This window comes from Neovison vison, chromosome 3, assembly GCF_020171115.1.
Source record: "Neovison vison isolate M4711 chromosome 3, ASM_NN_V1, whole genome shotgun sequence".
Classification (NCBI taxonomy): domain Eukaryota; kingdom Metazoa; phylum Chordata; class Mammalia; order Carnivora; family Mustelidae; genus Neogale; species Neogale vison.
Window position 1 is genome coordinate 81,912,890 of NC_058093.1, and position 19,165 is coordinate 81,932,054.

Genomic DNA, 19,165 nt, shown 5'->3' on the forward strand with positions numbered 1-19,165 from the left:
CCTGTGTCCAGCAGCCCACCAGATGTGGCTTTTTGGCCAGGGGGCACGGATGGTGGGGGTGGCTTTAGAAGGGCATGAAGGTTTCTCTCTCTCTGAGGGTTCTGCAGAGTTCCAAATGGCAACACTGCGACCGAGGCGGCCATCAGAGTTCCAGCATGAGTGTCAGGGATCCCCAGTCTGGCAGGGTTGAGGCCAGGCCTCTGGGAATGGAAGTCTGGCCACGCCACCTAGGGTTATGGTTAGGGTTTATTGGCATAGCAGATCCGATTTGCTGGCGCTGAGGCAGGCTCCCCTCGGGGGTGAGTCAAGGACAAGGGTCAGGAGGCACATCATGCTCTGAGTTTGTGACCAATAAGACTGCTGAATTTTGGGGTGGCCTCAGGGAGGCAAGCAGATTTCTCCTGGTCTGAGAGTTCTCCACAGCTCCAAACAGCACAGTTTCCTGCTGGGTGGCAGGCAGACTCCTAGGGTGTGGCTCCGGGGTACCCAATATAGAGGGCTCAGGGACAGGCCCCTGGGGACAGAAGGTTGAAAACCCAACCTAGGGTTGGAATGAGGGCCTAGGGGCATGGGAGGCCTGATCCAGCAGCGGCGAAATGGGAACCCCAGGGGATGAGTAGTGGGAGGCATTGGCCTCGCATGCACCTGCCTCACAGAGCGCTTTATGGCGGGGTTTGGGCTGCAACTGCTCAGGACCCTGGACCAGGCCCAGGCGGCAACCATGTGGGTCCATGCTGCCAGAAGCAAGTTTGCCGGCGGTTTTCCAGCCAATTCTCACAAGCTTTCTGCCCAAATCGATATGTATTTGGGCAGAAAGCTTGTGAGAATTAGCCCACACTGGGCGTCGATTTGGGCTGAGCTGGTGCCCACAGTCTAGAGCACTTTCTTGCTAGGTGCTTGTTGCGGCGATCTGGGAACACGGGTTGGGCCCATGTGGTTCCCACGTGGGACCCTGAGAGAGTAGCTTTCCGAGTACAGATTTGAGGGAGGGGGTCCAGCTGAGTGTCAGTCTCTGTGTTTCCGGCTCTGTTGGGCGCCGAAAGTGGGGATGGCCTCAGGGGGAGATGCAGGCTTCTCCCACTCTGAGGGTTTTGTGCAGCTCCAAAGGGCTTGGTTTCCTCCTGGGTGGCAGGTGGAGTCTGGAGTGTGGCTCAGGGGTCCCCAATCTGGAGGACTCCAGGGACAGGCCCCTGGGGATGGACCCTGAAAACCCAACGGAGCGTTAGAGCCAGGGACTAGGGGCATGACAGGTCTGAACTGCGAGCACTAGTGCGGGCAACCCAGTGGGCTTAGTAGTGGAAGGCATTGGCCTGGTGTGTGCCTGGCTCGTCGAGGGCTTTCTTGCGGGGATCAGACCGTGACCACTCGGGACCCCAGGCCAGGCCCAGGTGTTAGCCCTGTGGGCCCATACTCTGGAAGCAAATTCGCAGGGGGTTTTCCAACCAATTCTCAAGAGCTTTCTGCCCAAATTGATATCGATTTGGGTAGAAAGCTCATGAGAATTGGCCGGCGTTAGATGGCGATTTGGGCCGCACTTGTGCCCTCGGTCTAGAGTGCTTTCTTCACCAAGTGCGTGTCATGGCCATCCGGGAACATGGGCCGTGTCCATGTGTCTCCTGAGAGGACCCCCGCGCAGGGGAGTGTTCAAGGGGTAGAGTTGAGGGAGGGGTCCAGCTGAGCATCAGCTTCCGTGTTTGTGCCCTAGTGGGGTGCCAAATGTGGGGGGTGGCCTCAGGGGGTGCCGTGCAGGATTCTTCTGCTCTGAGGGTTTTGCACAGATCTAAACAGCACACTTTCCACCTGGGTCACAGGCAGAATCCTGGGGTGTGGCTCAGGGTTCCCCAATCTGGAGGGCTCGAGGGACAGGCTCCTGGGGATGGAAGCCTGAAAACCCAACCAAGGGTTAGGGCCAGGGCCTAGGCACGTGGCAGGCCCAATCTGCTAGCACTGGGATGGGCACCCCAAGGGGCTGAGTAGCGAGAGTCATTGTTCTCCCATGTGGTTGCCTTGTAAATGGCTTTCTTGCATGGTTCGGGTCACTACCACTTGGGACTCCAGGCCAGGCACACGCAGAGTCCTTGGGGGCCCTTGCCTCTGGAAGCGAGCCTGATCCATAGGCACTGGGGTGGGCACTGCAGGGGGCTGAGTAGCGGGCGGCATTTGTCCTCATGTATACCTGCCTTGTAGAAGGCTTTCTTGAAGGGTTAATGCTGTGACCACTTGGGACCCTGGGTTGGGCCCAGGAGGGCCTGCGCCACCAGAAGCGAGTTTGTCGGTGGCTTTTCCGGCCAATTCTCATGAGGTTTCAGCCCAAATCAATATCGATTTGGGCAGAAAGCTCATGAGAACTGGCCAGCTGTGGGTGGCGAGTCTGCCGGCGCAGGCACCCGTGGTCTAGAGCACTTTCTTGGTAGGTGCTGTCACGGCCATCCGGGAACACAGGCTGGGCCCACATGGCTCACACAGGAGACTTCTCACAGGGGAGCTTTCAGGGGCAGAGTTGAGGGAGGAGGTCTGACTGAGCATCAGCCTCTGTGTTTGCGGCCCAGTGGGGCGCCGAAGATGTGGGGGGGGCACTGGGGGAGGCATGCAGGTTTCTCCTTCTCTGAGGGTTTTAAGGAGATCTAAAGGCACAGTTTTCTTGTGTTTGGCAGGCGGAGTCCTAGGGTGTGGCTTAGGGGTCCCCAATCTGGAGGACTCCAGGGATAAGTCCCTGGGGACGGAAGCCTGAAAACCCAGCTGAGGGTTAGGGCCAGGACCAGGGCCTAGGGGCATGACAGGGCCAGTCCATCAGCGCTGGGGCGGACACCCTAGGGTGCTGATTAGTGGCAGAAGCCATTGGCCTCGTGTGCGCCTGGCTCATAGAGGGCTTTCTCACAGGGTTAGGTTCGTAACCTCTCCTGTCCTGGGCCAGATCCAGGGGGTGCCCTACCATTGTCAGAAGCAAGTTCGCCAGGGGATTTCTGGCCAATTCTCATGAGATTTCTACAAACTGATATTGATTGGGTAGAAATCTCATGAGAATTGGCTGGCATTGGCGATGATTTGGGCTGTGCTGGTGCCAGTGGTCTAGAGCGCTTTCTTGCTAGGTGCATGTTGTGGCCATCTGGAAAAACAGGCCAGACCCATTCGACTCCCCTGAGGGCCATAGCTGAGGGGAACTTTATAGGGCCAGAGTTGAGGGAGGGGCTCAGACCAAGCCCCAGGCTCCATGTTGGTGGCCTGGTGCAGCACTGAAGGAGGGTTGGCCTCTGGGGGCATGCTGCTTTCTCCCACCCTGAGGTTTTGTGCAGCTCCAAACAGCATGGTGGCAGACAGAGTCCAGGTTGTGGCTCAGGGGTCCCCAATCTAGAGGGCTTGGGGGCCAGGCCTCTTGGAACGGAAGCCTGAAAACCTAACTTAGAATTAGGGTTAGGGGCTAGGGGCATGAAAGATCCAATCTGCCAGTGCTGAGGTGGGATACCTGGGGGTGGTTTTGAAGACTGGCATCTCGGGGTGCATCAGGCTCCAGGTTGGTGACCAGGGGTGCCGCTGAAGGTTGGGGTGGCCTGAGGGAGCCATACAGGTTTCTCCCTCTCTGGAGTTCTGCGCAACTCCGGATGGCAGTTTCCATCTGGGTGGTAGGCAGACACCTGAGGTGTGGGTCTGGGGTCCACAATCTGGAGAGCTTGTGGAACAGGCTCCTGGGGACAGAAGCCTGAATATCATAGGGTTCTGATTAAGGCATAGGGGCATGTCAGTCCAGCTTAAGGCTGGGGAATGTCTCCCAGCGATGAGACGGGCACTCCAGGGGGCTGAGTGGGCAGAGTGTTTGGCACGTGTGCGCACGCATGGCTTTTAGAGCGCCTTCTCGAAGGGTTTGGGCACCACCACACAGGACAATGATTTGGGCACCAATTTGGGCAGAAAGCTCATGAGAATTGGCCGGTGCTGGGTGGTAATTCAGATGGTGCGCCGGCCCCGTGCTGGGAGCGCTTTCTCGCTCGTTGCATGTAGTGGCCTTGCTGGACTGCAAGCAGGGCCATGATGCTCCCTGAGGGTCCCCACAGAGGAAAGCTCCCCAGTGACAGAGTTGAGGTAGGGTGTGAGCATTAGTGTCAGCCTCTGGGTTTTTTTTGGCAGCAGGGGGTGCCAAAGGGCATTATGGCCTGAGGTGGGCATGCAGGTTTCTCCTGCTTTGAGAGTTTCCTGCAGCCCCAGCCAGTGCCGAGGCCTCAGGGGATGGAAGGCTGAGAACCCAGCCCTGGGTTAGGGTTTGGGCCTAGGGGTATATCAGGCCCACCTGCCGGTGCTGAAGTGAGCTCACTGGGGGGCTGAGTAGAAGGAGGGTTGGGCCGGCATTTGGAGGCTAACCGGGTCCGCTTGTGCACCGGGAATTTAGAGTGCTTTCTCGCAGTCTTCGGACAACACCACACAGGACCCTGGGCCATGCCCAGGCAGTTCCCCAAAGGCACACGCTGCTGGAAGTGAGTTTGCCAGGGTTTTCCAGCCAATTGTCATGAGCTCTCTGCCTAAATCAACACCGATTTGGGCAGCAAGAAGTAAGAATTGGCCGGTGCTGGGCAGTGATTTGGGTCGCTCGCTGGCTCTATGCTGGGAGCGCTTTCTCATTAGGGGTGTGTTGGGGCCATGCAGGACTGCGAGCAGAGCCCACGGCTGGCCCTGGCTGAGGAAGGCTCCCCCGGGGCAGATTTGAGGGAGGTGGTGTGCATTAGCATAGGGTTCTAGCTTTTGTTGGCAGAAGGGGTCACGGAAGGTGAGGGTGGCCTGAGGTGGGCATGCAGGTTTCTCCTGCTCTAAGTGTTTCCTGCAGCTCCCAAGGGCACGGTTTCCTCCTGGTGGCAGGCAGAGTCTGCGGTATGGCTCAGGGGTCCCCAGTCTGGAGGGCTTGAGGGCCAGGCTTCTGGATACGGAAGCCTGAGAACCCAGCCCTGGGTTAGGGTGCAGGTACATGGCAGGCCCCACCTGCTGGTGCTGAGGCAGAATCCATGGGGGGCTGAGTAAAATTTGGCAGGTTGGGCAGGCATTCAGAGTGTCCTGGGCTATGCATGCACCCAGTGTTTAGAGTGCTTCAGGGGGAGCCACCTGGGCCCTGCGCAGGGTCCCGTGTGGTGTCGCCAGCCTGCGAGAAGGCACTCTAAAAACTATGTGCACACGTGGGCAAAAGCCCCGTCTATTCAGTCCTCTGGAGTGCCCGTCTCAGTGCTAGGAGATCGGGCCTGACATGCCCCATGCCTTAATCAGAACCCTATGCTGGGTATTCAGGTTTCCGTCTCCAGGGGCCTGTCCCCCAAGCTTTCCAGATTGTGGACCCCAGACCCACACCTCAGGTGTCCGCCTGCCACCCAGATGAGAATGGCCATCTGGAGTTGCACAGAACTCTCAGCTGGGGAGAAACCTGCATGGCTCCCGGAGGCCACCCCAACATTCAGTGGCCCCCTGGTCACCAACCTGGAGCCTGATGGTCCCCATGATACCTGTCCTCAACATCGTCCACTGGGATTCCACCTCAGCGCTGGCAGATTGGGCCTGCCATGCCCCTGACCCCTAATTCTAAGTTGGGTTTTCAGGCTTCCATCCCAAGAGGTCTGGTCCCCAAGCCCTCCACATTGGGGACCCCTGATCCATTTAACATTCCCTGCTAGCAATTTCCTAAGGAGGAAGTGGAAAACCTGTGGGATAACCTGACTTATCCAGCATCAGGCAAGAATTTCACCACAGCGTTCCTGACACCAAGCCCCTTGAAGCCACCAGCATGCCTCTGTCCAGGAGAATTCCCAAAGACTCTCCTTCTGATTTCAATGCCCACGAAACTGGGTGTTCCTGGCCCGAGTTCCTGGATGGCTGCAACACACACCTAGCCAGAAAGTGATCTCAACAGCAGGTGCGAGTGTGGCCTGAATCGCTGCACAATGCTGGCCAATTCTCACGAGTTTCTGCCCAAATCAATATCGATTTGGGCAGAAAGCTTGTGAGAATTGGCCAGAAACCCCCAGCGAACACCTTTCTGGCTGCGTGGGCCTTCAGGAGAGCTGACTGGGCCTGGCACGAGGTCCCGCGTGGTCGCGGCCCGAACGCTGCAAGAAAGTGCTCTACATGCCTCAGGCACGTGCAGCCTGGGTCGCCTGGGTGAATTCACTGGGTGAATGTCAGCCAATCCCCCACGACTCAGCTTCCCAGGAGGCTGCCTCAGCACCGGCAGCTGGGCATACCATGCCCCTAGCCCCAACTCTATGCCTGGGTTGGGTTCTCAGGCTTCTGTCCCCAGAGGCCTGACCCTCAAGCCCTCCAGATTGGGGACCCCTGAGCCATACCACAGGACTCCTCCTGCCACCCAGGAAGAAAGATGCCATTGGGAGCTTCGGGAAACACTCAGAGTGGGAGAAACCTGCATGCCCACATCAGGCAGCCCTCACTTTTGGAGTCCCCTTCTGCCAAAAGAAGCTGGAGTGTGAGGCTTAGGCTGACAACCTAACTCAACTCTGCTCCTGGGGAACCTCACCTCTGTGGGGCGCCTCCAGGAGCAGGTGGGCCCGGGTTGCTGTCTTGCATGGCCGCAACACGCTCCTAGAGAGAAAGCGCTCTCAGCACGGGGATGGTGTGTGGACCGAATTGCCGACCCAATCGATGTCGATTTGGGCAGAAGCCCCCTGGGAATTGGCTGGAAAGCCCCGTCAAACTCGTTTCTGGCAGCAGGGGCCTTCGGTGCAGCTGCCTGGTCTGGCCTGTGGTCCCGTGTGGTGTCGCTGGAAGCCTGAGGAAAGTGCTCTAAATGCCACTTGTAGGAGTGGTTCAGGTCTCCTTGAATGCCAGGGTAACCCACCCTCTACTTAAGCCCCCCAGAGAGCCTGTTCCAGCAGCAACAGGTGGGCCCTGCCAGGCCCCTAGACCTGAACCCCAACCCTGGGTTAGGTTCTCATACAGAGACTCCACAGAGTCTTGGCCCTGAGCCCCTTCAGATCGGGGACCCTTGAGCCATACCCCAAGAGAACATGTGCTCCCAAGGAGGAAACTGTGCCATTTGGAGCTGCGCAGAACTCACAGAAGGGGAGAAACAACCTGCTCCCTGAGGCCACCGCCAACTTCCATGGCCCCTTGCCCTTCAGAACCTGAAGCCCCGTCTGACAGCTGCCCTCCACTCAGCACCCCAGCGATCCTGCCTCAGCACCTGCAGATCTTTCCTGTACTCCCAGACTCTCATGGGACCCTTCATGGGGAATATTCTCACTATAATCTTTTTTTCCTTTCATGGGCAGGGCCTGGAGTCAGGTAGGATAGATCCCAATGTCTTCCCGGTCTGCCACTGGAAAAGAAGAGCCCTCTCCCACATTATCCATCATGGTGCAAATCTGGGGTGTGGAAAGCTACCGCCCATGGGCCAAATGGACCTACCCCCATGTTCTTGCAATCAAGTGTCTCTGGAACATTAGTTATGGATAGTCTGTGGCTGCTTTTAAGCCACAATGCAAGAGTGGAGTCATTGCCAGAGACATCACATGGACTGCAACACCTCACAGAAAATCTTTACAGAAGACTTCCCAGAAAAAGTGCTGATCCCTGGTCTCAAAGATCCTCGGATCATGTCCCTTCTTTAAGTAGAACGTAGCGCCTTCTGGGTCATATCTAATTTCTTCACCCCTAGAGGCAAGGATGTCCATTTTTTTTAGCCAGTACACCATCTCCATCCTCCTCTGTTGACACCTTGAATGGCGCATCTACAGGTCTGCAGCCCAATGGGAATTCACTATCGTTTCCATGGTACTGATGCTCAGAAATGGAGGCATAAGTGTGAACTTGTGAGTGTGAGTGTGAGTGTGTGTTTCCTCTTTGTTAGCCACAGTGTGCAAGGAGAGTACAATACAGCAGCGTGCTTTCTGTCCCACAGGAACAGCCATGCAATGTGGTTCCATAATGATCTCGGAAGGAGATCACCTTCAGAGAATAAACTTCATCTGGGAGGACTCCCAAGCCCCTTGTCCTGGACACTAGGTTCCATCAAGGCTGGGGGCACATAGAGGGACAGAGAGTCTCCATGCCTGTCAGGGTTTTGAGGGATGCCTGCTGTTCCAGGACAAAAGATCCTGAAACCATTCATCTGCCTGTCACCCAGCCAGGCATTTGTGTCAGAGATCTACTCCAAGCAGAAAGGACAGAGCGAGAGACAACAAATGACAGCCTTGTGTGGCAAGTGCTATGACAAAGGACACTCAGGAGGACTGGGGGTGTGCAGGGTTGACGAGACCTGGGGGTAGAAAAACAGGGAACACTCTAGGAGGGTGAGCACAGCTGTGTCATGACATGGGATGCTCAGGAGGACTGGGGCTGTGCAGGGTTGGCCAGACCGGGGTGCAGGGGGACCAGGGGTACTCCAGGAGGATGTCACAGCTGTGCCCTTGGGTGGCTACATATGTCAGTGTGATTGGGCATTGGCCAGATGGGAAATGACAGCACAGGTGAGGGACGGTGTCCCTAAACTATCTTCTGCAAGGCAAAAGTTCAGTAACTAGATTTCTTTCAGTACGATTTCATGTCACATGCATCCATGAGTCCCTAAAGCTCATTGTGTAGAACATGAAGTACCTAGTTGGCCATGGCTTTCAAACCTGAGGTGCTGGGGGCAGAGCACACTTGATGTTTCTTTTTGTTGCTTTCAGAGTAGCAACTTTTCAGACTTTTCCCACCTTCATCTCCAACCCCAAGATAGGGAACAAAGGCAACACATATCTACACTGTGAAATGTCCACAGAAATCTGCAAACCCAAGTTCTCACAAGAGCTGAAGTTTCAGGGCCTGGGTGACAGAAAGGGGAGGCCAATAGCAAGGAACTAAAGGAACATGTCATGTGCATGTGAGCTGGTTCACTTCTCTACCTATCAGAAGCAAGCCAAGCCTGACAGGAGGGAGTCCCACCTGCACCTGGTCTGTCTGTTTGCTGTTCTTGAGCAGAGCAGAAGATGGGCTGAGCTGGGTGTGGCTGTCAGGGGAAATAGCCAGCTGGCCACAGATGCTACCTGCCAAGTACCTATAGGACCAGCTCCTGGTCCTCAGTTAAGATGAAACAATCATTATGTGTAGTGACCTATTTCCGGGGACAGGTCATGTGCTCAGTGCTTTGGTGAGTATATCCTCTCCCACTGTATTTTTAGAAAACACCTTAGGCAGGTAAAACTGACATACACAAAGCTGTCCATAGTTAATATATGTAACTTGACCCTGACCATAACCCTAATATCTACTTAAGATATACTCGATTTAGAATATTGCTCATAAATTAGAGGATGGTTTCTAGGAGATAAGGAATTCAGGGACCAACAATCTTCAATCTTATTCTCCCTTGAATCCGGTGAATGGGAACACATTCGGCCACGTGCTATCTGGAGAGTGGCCACACGGGGGCAACAGTGAGTAAGCATTGCCCCAAATCGCACTGCAAAGCCAATTCTTCTTCATCCTGTCAAATATTGTTCATTCAATGTTTACAGGTCATTGTATAGATGCTGAAAAGTGTGACTCTGCTAAAATTTTTAAAAACCAAATGAATTCTTTCAACCTATTAAGAATAGAAGATGTCTTCTAAAATCTTGGACTTGGAGAGCAGGTGAAAGCCAGGGGCCTGCGAAAGGGCTATTACTATGGAATCTATTCAGGTCTACTTAGGAAACAAGGAAGGCTTCTATTCCACTTCTTTTCAGGAAGAATTTGTGTCATCTAACAGCACTGAGTCCACACCAATAAAAGAATGCAAAAATGGTGCAGCTCAGAGGAACACAAAGGAGAATCAACAGCTTCCAGAAGCAGAGAAGGAGCCACACCCAGGAACAAAGAAGATGTACCACGAAGCTCAGCTCAGGCCAATTGGCATTTCTGTAGATCCTCTGGAGCTAGAATGTCCCCAGTGCCCCTGGGGGTCGTGGGTCAGGCAGAGTGCACACTCTGATGCTGCCCTGTGGGAACCTGTGTCAAGCCTCCTGGTCCCTTCCTCCACGAGACACCCCCTACCTCCTGACGACCCCAGCCTGCTTCTTGGAACTCCTCTTTCCCTTTCTGACCCCATCCTTTACTTTACCCATCACTGCTCTCATATAGTTTTTGTTGAACTATTTACTATTTTGTCATTTACATGTTTTTGGTCATGTTTGCTGTGAAACGATACCTTGCATCATCTACCCTGATGTAGAATACCTTGTCACATTGCCTGACTTCGCTGTGCCCTCACAGTGTCAGGAGGCTAGTGCTCTAGGCAAGGTCCTCACTAAGCCGGCTCAGCAGTTGCAGTGAAGGCCTGACCCAGGCACTGCTATTTGTGTGCAAGTAAGGCAGCAAAGCCAAAACCTTGGTTTGGGTTCAGGATTGCTTGTGGCCTCTCAGCCACCTCAGATGGCCTGGTGGCACACCCTGAAGACACTTGCTAGTCCAGTGTTGCCCTGGGAATCTCCATGGAACAGCCATTGTGTGTAATGGGGGAACTCCACAGGAGCAGGGATGATGGAAGTCAGAAATCCTGAGAGAGAATCCATCTTGGAGATACCCCAGAACTTAAAAACATTTAAAAATAGACTACCTCATGACCCAGCAATTGTATTACTTGGTATTTACACCAAAGATACAGATTGAGTGAAAAGTAGTAGCACCTGCCCCCCAATGTTCATTGCAGCATTATCTGCTCTAGCCAAACTATGGAAAGAGCCCGGATGTTCATGGACAGATGAATGGATAAAGAAGATGTGGCTAATATCTACAATGGAATATTATTTAGCCATCAGATAGGATGAAGACTTACCATCACATCCACCTGGATGGAACTGGAGGGTATTATGCTCAGCGAAATAATTCTATCAGAGAAAGACAATCAGCACATGGGTTCACTCATATGTGAAATAGGAGAAGCACCACAGAGGATCAAAGGATAAGGGAGGGAAAACTGAATGGGAAGTCATCAGAGAGGGAGAAAAACCATGAGAGACTTTTCATTACAGAAACAAACAGGGTTGCTAGAGGGGAGGTGGATAGGGATTAGGGTAACTGGCTGATGGGTATTAAGGAGGGCATGTGATGCATTGAGCACTGGGTGTTATACACACCTGATTTATTATTGAACACTACATCTGAAACTAATGATGTATTATAGGTTGGCTCATTGACATTCAGTTAAACAAAAAGAACTCAAGCAAACACTTCTAAAAATCTATATGGTACTACCAAAGATACTGAACTGTCAATGCAATGTTGAGAAAGAAAAACAAAGTTGGATGAGTCACAATTCCAGATTTCAAGTTATATTTCAAAGCTCTAATCATCCTACCAGTATGGCACTGGCACAAAAATACACACAGTGACCTAGGGAATAGGAGAGACGCTCAGAGATAAGCCCACAATGGTGTGGCCAATTAGCGTTCCCCAAAGCAGGCAAGAATATCCAAAAGGAAAAGGACAGTCTCTACAACAAAGTTGTAGAAAAAGTTTGTGAAAAGTTCGGAAAACTGGACCTCTACTCATAGAAGAATGCAATTACTTTGCTTCTTTACACCATACAGACACATAAACTCAAAACAGTTTCAAGACCTTAATGGAAGATCTGAAACCATAAAAATCCTACAAGAGGGCATAGACAGTAACTTCTTGACATGGACCAAAGCAACATTTTTCTAGACTGTCTCCTGAGGCAAAGGGAATAAAAGAAAAAATAAACAAATGGGACTATATCAAAATAAAAAGTTCCTGCACAGCAGAACTAGGAAGAAGTAATAATAATAAGGCAACCTACTAAAAGGGAGAAGATATTTGCAAATATCTTATGCAGTAAAGGGGCAGCATCCAAAATATGTGGAATGGATATAACTCAACACCAAAAAACAAAAAATCCAATTAAAAAATATTGTGAAGACATGAACAGGTATTTCTTCAAAGAAGAAATACAGATGGCCAACGGTCCCATGAAAAGATGTTCACCATCACCCGACCTCAAGAAAATGCAAATCAAAAGTATAATGAGATATTGTCACATACTATCAGAATGGCTCCCATCAACAGCACAAGGAACAACAGGTGCTGGGAGGATGTGGAAAAAGGGGAACCCTTGCGCACTGTGGGTAGAAAGGCAACCTGCTGCAGCCACTCTGGAAAACAGTATGGAGGGTCCTCAAAATGTTAAAAATAGAGCTACTCTAGGATCCAGCAACCACACTATTGGGTATTTACCCAAAGCATATGAAAAAGATAACACAAAAGGATACATGCACCCCTATGTTTCCTGCAGCATTATATACAAGATCACAATATGCAAGCAACTCAAGTGTCTGTTGATAAATTGATAGATGAGAGATGTGTACACACACACACACGCATACACACAGACACACACACACACAGTGGAATATTACTCATCCAGAAAAAGAATGAAATCTTGCCATTTGCAGCCACACAGATGGATATCTAGAGAGGATTACCCTAAGTGAAATCAGTCAGAGAAAGACAATACCATATGATGTCACTCTTGTGTAGAATTGAAGAAACAAATGTACATAAATAATGGAGAAAAAAGAAACTAACCAAAATACAGGTTCTTAACAATAGAGAACAAACTGATGATTACCAAAGGGGAGGTGGATGGAGGGATGAGTGAAATAGATAAAGGGGACTAGGAGTACACTTTTCTTAATGAGCAGTGACTAATATATAGAATTACTGACACATGCTATTGTACACATGAAACTAATATAACACTGTATGTTAACTTGACTGGAATTAAACAATAAAATACATTTTTCTTTCAGTTACCTATTTGAAAAAGCTTTGGTACACAATGTTCATATGCCCTTATTGGGAGGATTTCCTCATCAATATTTATTCATTCTATGCCTCAAATTCAATTTTCACTAAATTCTTATATCTTACCTGTTAATTCTAGCCCACAGGAGCCGTGGTCCCCTTTCATCCTGGATCAGTACCTATGCATTCAAGAGAGTGTAAGTAGAGATAGATGCCATGTCATAATCCAGAAAGCTATTACTGTTTCTGTTTCAGTAAGAGATGGTCACAGAGTGTGGGACAGGTTTCAGAGCAGGTTTGTTCTCTATCCTGGGTCACTAATTCAATGGTCATTACTTGGACTCATTTGGCTAATACATTTTCTGTAGAAGAGCTTGCTTCCAAGCACATCCATGGAAACACAAAGGTGGGTGGGCTCAGTGCGGGATAGGAAGAGGGTCAAGTACAGACAAGGGTATAACCCCTCCCCTGATCCAGAAACTGCCATGGGTGTCATTATGGGAGACAGAAGCAATGGGAAGCCACCAAGCCCACCAGCTGAATGCAGGAGGCTCATGTCAAGGGATCTCATGATGTGGGGTGTGGAGGCTGCTCTGAGCTACTTCTGGGAGGGAGGGGGGGAAGGAATAAGAAAGAGAAACTGCCTGAACCTGGCCCATGCCACCTGCCCACCGCTCCTGGCACACATCAGTCTACACTACTGACACAGCTTGGCCTTAGGATGGGCTGGCTTGGGTCCCTCAGCACTCAGTGGGGCAGCTGGCTCCAGGACTCAGCGACATGTTGAGGGAGGTGGCAGGGAAGGCTGCCCCTCTGAGGTCATCCCCTCTTTGAGCAGACAGCCCTGCAGGACTGCTGAAAACCCACTGAGGGGTTTGAAAGATTGGCATGGATAAACTTAGGCATGGAGATACAGAAAACAATATTGGCTTTTAAGGTCAGAGCTGTCACCTGAGGAAGTGGGGACAGCTTCCCTGAAGAGACTGAGGGGAGGGCTGACAAAGCTGAAAAGGAAGGCAGGGCTCTCCTGATTGGGGGATCTATAGCCCCCCTCTAGGGCAAGGCATCATCCTCACCTCACAGGGGATTGAAGGAAGTGTTCCATCAGGAGACTGACAGAGCTGCCTCTTGAGAAGGCTACCATGGCATCTGGTTGCAAAAGACAATGGATGCGGGCCAGATTGAGGGAGGGCAATACTCTGGGGAGCCATGGGCAAGAGCATAGGCTCATGATCATGAAGATGATGAAAAGTAGGAGGTGGCAGCATGGGAGTCTCTGACATGAAAGTGCCATGGGGACAGTGCCCACAGCTACAGTGACTGGGTGCCTTCTGTGCCAGGCATGATTCACTTTACCGAACTCCAGATTAGTGCTGACCATAACCCTAGGAATTGTGCATCACCACCGCCCTCCTCTCCCCATGATGCTGCTAGGAACAGTCACCAGATCCTGATTGGTTTTCATGGAAAGCAAGCACTGGCTCCCACCACACACTGCCCCTCTGGTGGTGGTCTAGTGTGACTCTCATGCCTGGCAAGAGGCTGCTGTCTACCTGTCCCCACACAACTCAACAGACAAGAAGGTGTCCCTGAATTCCACAGGTTCTGATGAGACAGATCCACAGACTCCATGACCCTACCCACCACCAATACCCAGTGGGTCACTTGGGACCTCAGCAATTGTCATGAAACTCACCATGCCCTGTTTCTGTCACTTTCAAGAGAAAGTCAGATTCTGATGCCCCAATTTACCATAAGTCCTGATTTATGACCTGAGGCCATGCCATGAACCCACATGGCACACTTGTTAGAGAAGGCCACCCTGCACCTCCTGGAAAATGTTTCTAAGGACATACATGCCCGTCAGGGCTACAGTGTGAACAGTAGTACACAGCCTGCATGGTAGTAATAAATAATTCTAACAAGTGTTTAGCACCTCCCGCCAAGTCTCACAAAACCTTCCTCTGTACCCATGGAAGTCAGGGTCTGCTCTCAGAAAGTATTCCAGGAAACTAACCTCTAAACTGAATGCTCCCTTCATGCTCTGGTTCAAATCTTGTGTAACCACAATAGTATGAAAGTAGAAATCAGTCACAAGAAGAAAATGAGATAGTCACAAATATGTGGAAATTTAACAACATGCTAGTAAACAACCAAAAGTCAAGTAAGAAATCAAAAGAAAATTTAAAAGTACCTTGAGACAAATGGAAAAGAGAACCTATGAAGAGTTATGGGATACAGCAAAAGTAGCTCTAAGGGGGAAGTTCATAGAAATTCAGGTCCTCATCCATCCATCTGAAAGCTCTCCAATAACCAACCAAATATACATGAGAAAGAAATGGAAAAAAAAAGAAAGAACAAAAAAATAAGCAAAGCCCCCAATCAGTAGATAGAAGAAAATAACAAAAAGAAAAGTTGAAATAAATCCAATGGAGACTAAAAAGACAAAAGATCAATGAAAATACAAGCTGCCTTTTTTGGAAAGATAAACAAAACAGACAAACTATTAACTAGACTCACCAAAAAAGAGAGAGGGCTCAAATACAATCAGGAAAGAAAGATAACTGATTCCTGTCTCACATCAACATCCTTGAGAACACAGATAACAACCACTTCAACCTGGGCACTGCAACTTCTTGCAAGACATGTCTCTACAGGCCAGGGAAGCAAAAGCAAAAATGAACTATTGGGACTCTGTCAAGGTAAAAAGCTTCTGCACCGTAAAGGGAACAATTAACAAAATGAAAAGGCAACCTGTAGAATGGGAGAAGATATTTGCAAATGGCATGACAGATAAAGGTCTGGTATCCAAGATCTACAAAGAACTGCTCAACTCAACACCCAAGAAACAAAACACTCAAGAAATGAGCAGAAGACAGGAAGAGACACTTCTCCATAGAGGACACACAAATGGCCAACAGTCCATGAAAAAATGCTTCACCTCAATTTTCATCAGCGAATCCAAAACCACAATGAGATACCACCTCCTGGTACTTAGGATGGCTAAAATTAACAGGACAGGAAACAACAACCGTTGATGAGGATGTGGAGAAAGGGGAACCTTCTTACCCTGTTGGTGGGAATGCAAACTGGTGCAGTCACTCTGGAAAACAGCAGGGAGATTCCTCAAAAAGTTAAAAGTAGAGCTGCCCTATGACCCAGCAATTGCACTCCTGAGTATTTACCTCAAAGATACAGATGCAGTGAAAAGAAAGGACACACACTCCCCAATGTTCATAGCAGCAATGTCCACAAGAGCTAAACTGTGGAAGGAGTTCAGATGTCCTTCAACAGAGGAATGGAGAAAGAACATGTGGTACATACATACCATGGAATAATACTCAGCCATCAGAAGGGATGAATGCTCACCATTTGCATTGACATGGATGGAACTGGAGGGGGTTATGCTAAATGAAATCAGTCAAGCAGAGAATGACAATCATATGGTGTCACTCATATGTGGAACACAAGGAATAGTGTGGAGGACCACAGGGGTAGGGAGGGAAAACTTAGTGGGAAGAAATCAGAGAAGGTGATAAACCATGAGTCTCTTATTCATAGGAAACCAACTAGAGGAGAGGTAGGTTGGGGGGGGGGGGCATGGGTATTAAGGAGGGGACATGTTATGATGAGCCCTGGGTGTTATACGCAACTAATGAATCATTGACTAATACATCAAAAACTATACTTTGCCTAACTGAATTTAAGTGAAAATTTGAAAAACTAAAAAAAAAAAAAAAAGAAACACGAACTATTACAATGGATATCAAAAAAATACAAAGGATTGTTAGAGAGTACTTTGAGCAAGTAGAGGCCAATACCTTGAACAACCTAGAAGAAATGGATATGTTCCTAAAAACAACCTAGAATGAACCTTGGTTGGAAAAAGAAAATCTGAACAGACTGACCACTAGTAAAAAGATTGACTCGATAATCAAAACCTCCCAAAAAACAAATACCCAAGCCCAGATAGTTTCACTGAGAATTTCAACCAGAGGTAGAAGAAGAATTAATACCAACCCTTCACAAACTGTTTTTAAAAAAGGAGAGAAGGCATATGTCCAAACTCATTTTATGAAGGCAAAATTATCCTGCTACCAAAAAAGACAAGGATGCTATATGAAAAGGAAAGGCCAATATCCCTCATGAACAGAGATGCAAAAATCCTCAACAAATTATTGGCAACATTTATTCAACAATACATCAGGAGAATCACACAACATGACACAGTGGGATTTATTCCAGAGATGCAAGGATGATTCCACATCTGCACATCCACCAATAGCATACACCACCTTGACAAAATAAAAAACAAAAACCCTAGGATTGTTACAATAAATGCTTAAAGAACACTTGACAAGATTCAATACATGTATGGTAAGGACTCTAAAGCATCTGGATACTGACAGAACATACCCACCAAACAAAGGCCCTGTATAAAAAGCCCACAGCTGACATTATACTTGAGGGTGAAATGCTGAAAACTTTCCCACTACCAGCAAGAACAAGATAAAGATGCCCAGTCTTACCACTCTCATTCATCATTGTATGGAAAGCCCTCGCCAAACCATTTAGACAAAAGAAACCAAAAAACAAACAAACAAAAAAGATATGAAATCTAAATAGGAAAAGAAAATGGTCACTATCTGCAGATGACATGATACTATATGTAGAAATCTCTCTAAAGAGTCCATGCAAAAAATTTAAATTCTTTTATTAACAAATAAATGAATTTAAATAAATTAGAATAAATTCAGTAAAGCTGCATGATACAAAGTCAATATACAGAAACATGTTGCATTTCTTTTTTTCTTTAAAGAATGTATTTATTTGACACACAGAGAGAGAGACACAGAGACACACAGAGAGACAGAGAGAGAGAGAGAAAAAGCAAGGGGAGCAGCAGAGAGTCAGGGAAATGCAGACTCTCTGCTGAGCAGGGAGTCCAATGGCAGACTCATTCCCAGAACCCCAGGATCATGACCTGACCTGAAGGTAGACAGTTAACCGACAGAGCCACCCAAGAGCCCCAACGTGTATTTCTATATGCTGATGACCAATGTTCACAAAGAGAAATTAAGAAAGTAATGCCATTACAATTGCATCAGGCAAAAGAAAAAATCTAGGAATAAAAGTAACCAAGGAAGGTGGGGCGCCTGGGTGGCTCGGTTGGACGACTGCCTTCAGCTCAGGTCATGATCCTGGAGTCCTGGGATTGAGTCCCACATCGGGCTCCCAGCTCCATGGGGAGTCTGCTTCTCCCTCTGACCTTCTCCTCGCTCATGTTCTCTCTCACTATCTCTCTCTCAAATAAATAAATAAAATCTTAAAAAAAAAAAAAAGTAACCAAGGAAGAGAAAGACCTGGTATACTGCACACATGGTGGAAAAGGAAAGAAAAAGATGTGCATGTTGGTGAGTGATTTATAGACCAAAGATTTAGAAGATGAGGCAAATAAATGGAAGCATATGCCATGCTCATTAACTGGGAGAGTTATTGATGTTATCAGGTCCACCGTACCCAAAGCAATCTGGAGAAAGAAGAATGAGAGAGAGTCCAAGATGGCAGAGGAGCAGGACACCTTCATCTCATCTGGCACAAGGAATTTAGCTAGATAGCTACCAAACCATGATGAACACCTGCAAATTCAAGCACAGACCTGAGAAAAGAATAGCAGCAACTCTAAAAACAGAAAGGTGACCACTTTCCACAAGGTAGGGGGTACAGAAAAGTGAGTCTAAGTTGATAGGTGGGAAGATAAACCGTGGGGGGAGGGAGCCTCTGTCAGCCAGTTACTGCCAAGTCCTAGGAGAAGCAGAGCACAAAATTAGAATGTTTAGAAGTCTGCTCTGGTGAGGGATGTCACTCTGGCAGTTGGGCAGGGGGTGGAACCCTCAATGAGACAGTGTGGTCTCAGGATCCTTGGGGTCCCAGGAATACCAGGGGCACTTGAGGGCAGCAGAGCTCCCAGGTATTGGAGCAGGGAAGCCAGCTGCAAAGAGTGAGCCAAGGAGTGAGTTCTAAGCTGGAGGTTGCCATAAATTTTGATCCATAGCACAGTCTGGCCACTGTTCTTTGAGAAGGGGCCCAAGAAGCAGCACAACTGGGGAGAGCCCCCTTCCTCCCCCAGGAAGAGTGGTGCTGTGTATGCTGCAGGAGTCTGTTGGGTTTGGAAACTCCAAACAGGGTTGTGTGCCAGACACAGAAATACTTGGTCACAGGTGCAGTGAGCATGGAGTCTGGACAGAGGCTGGGGAGATACAGAGGATTGACCACGTTTCTGTGAGGGAGCATTGAGAAGTGGGGCCTCACGCTCTCAACTCTAGGGCCAGAGATAGGGAGGCTGCCATGTTCATTCTCATCCCAGAAGACTGGGACCATTCCCTGCCTATTTTCA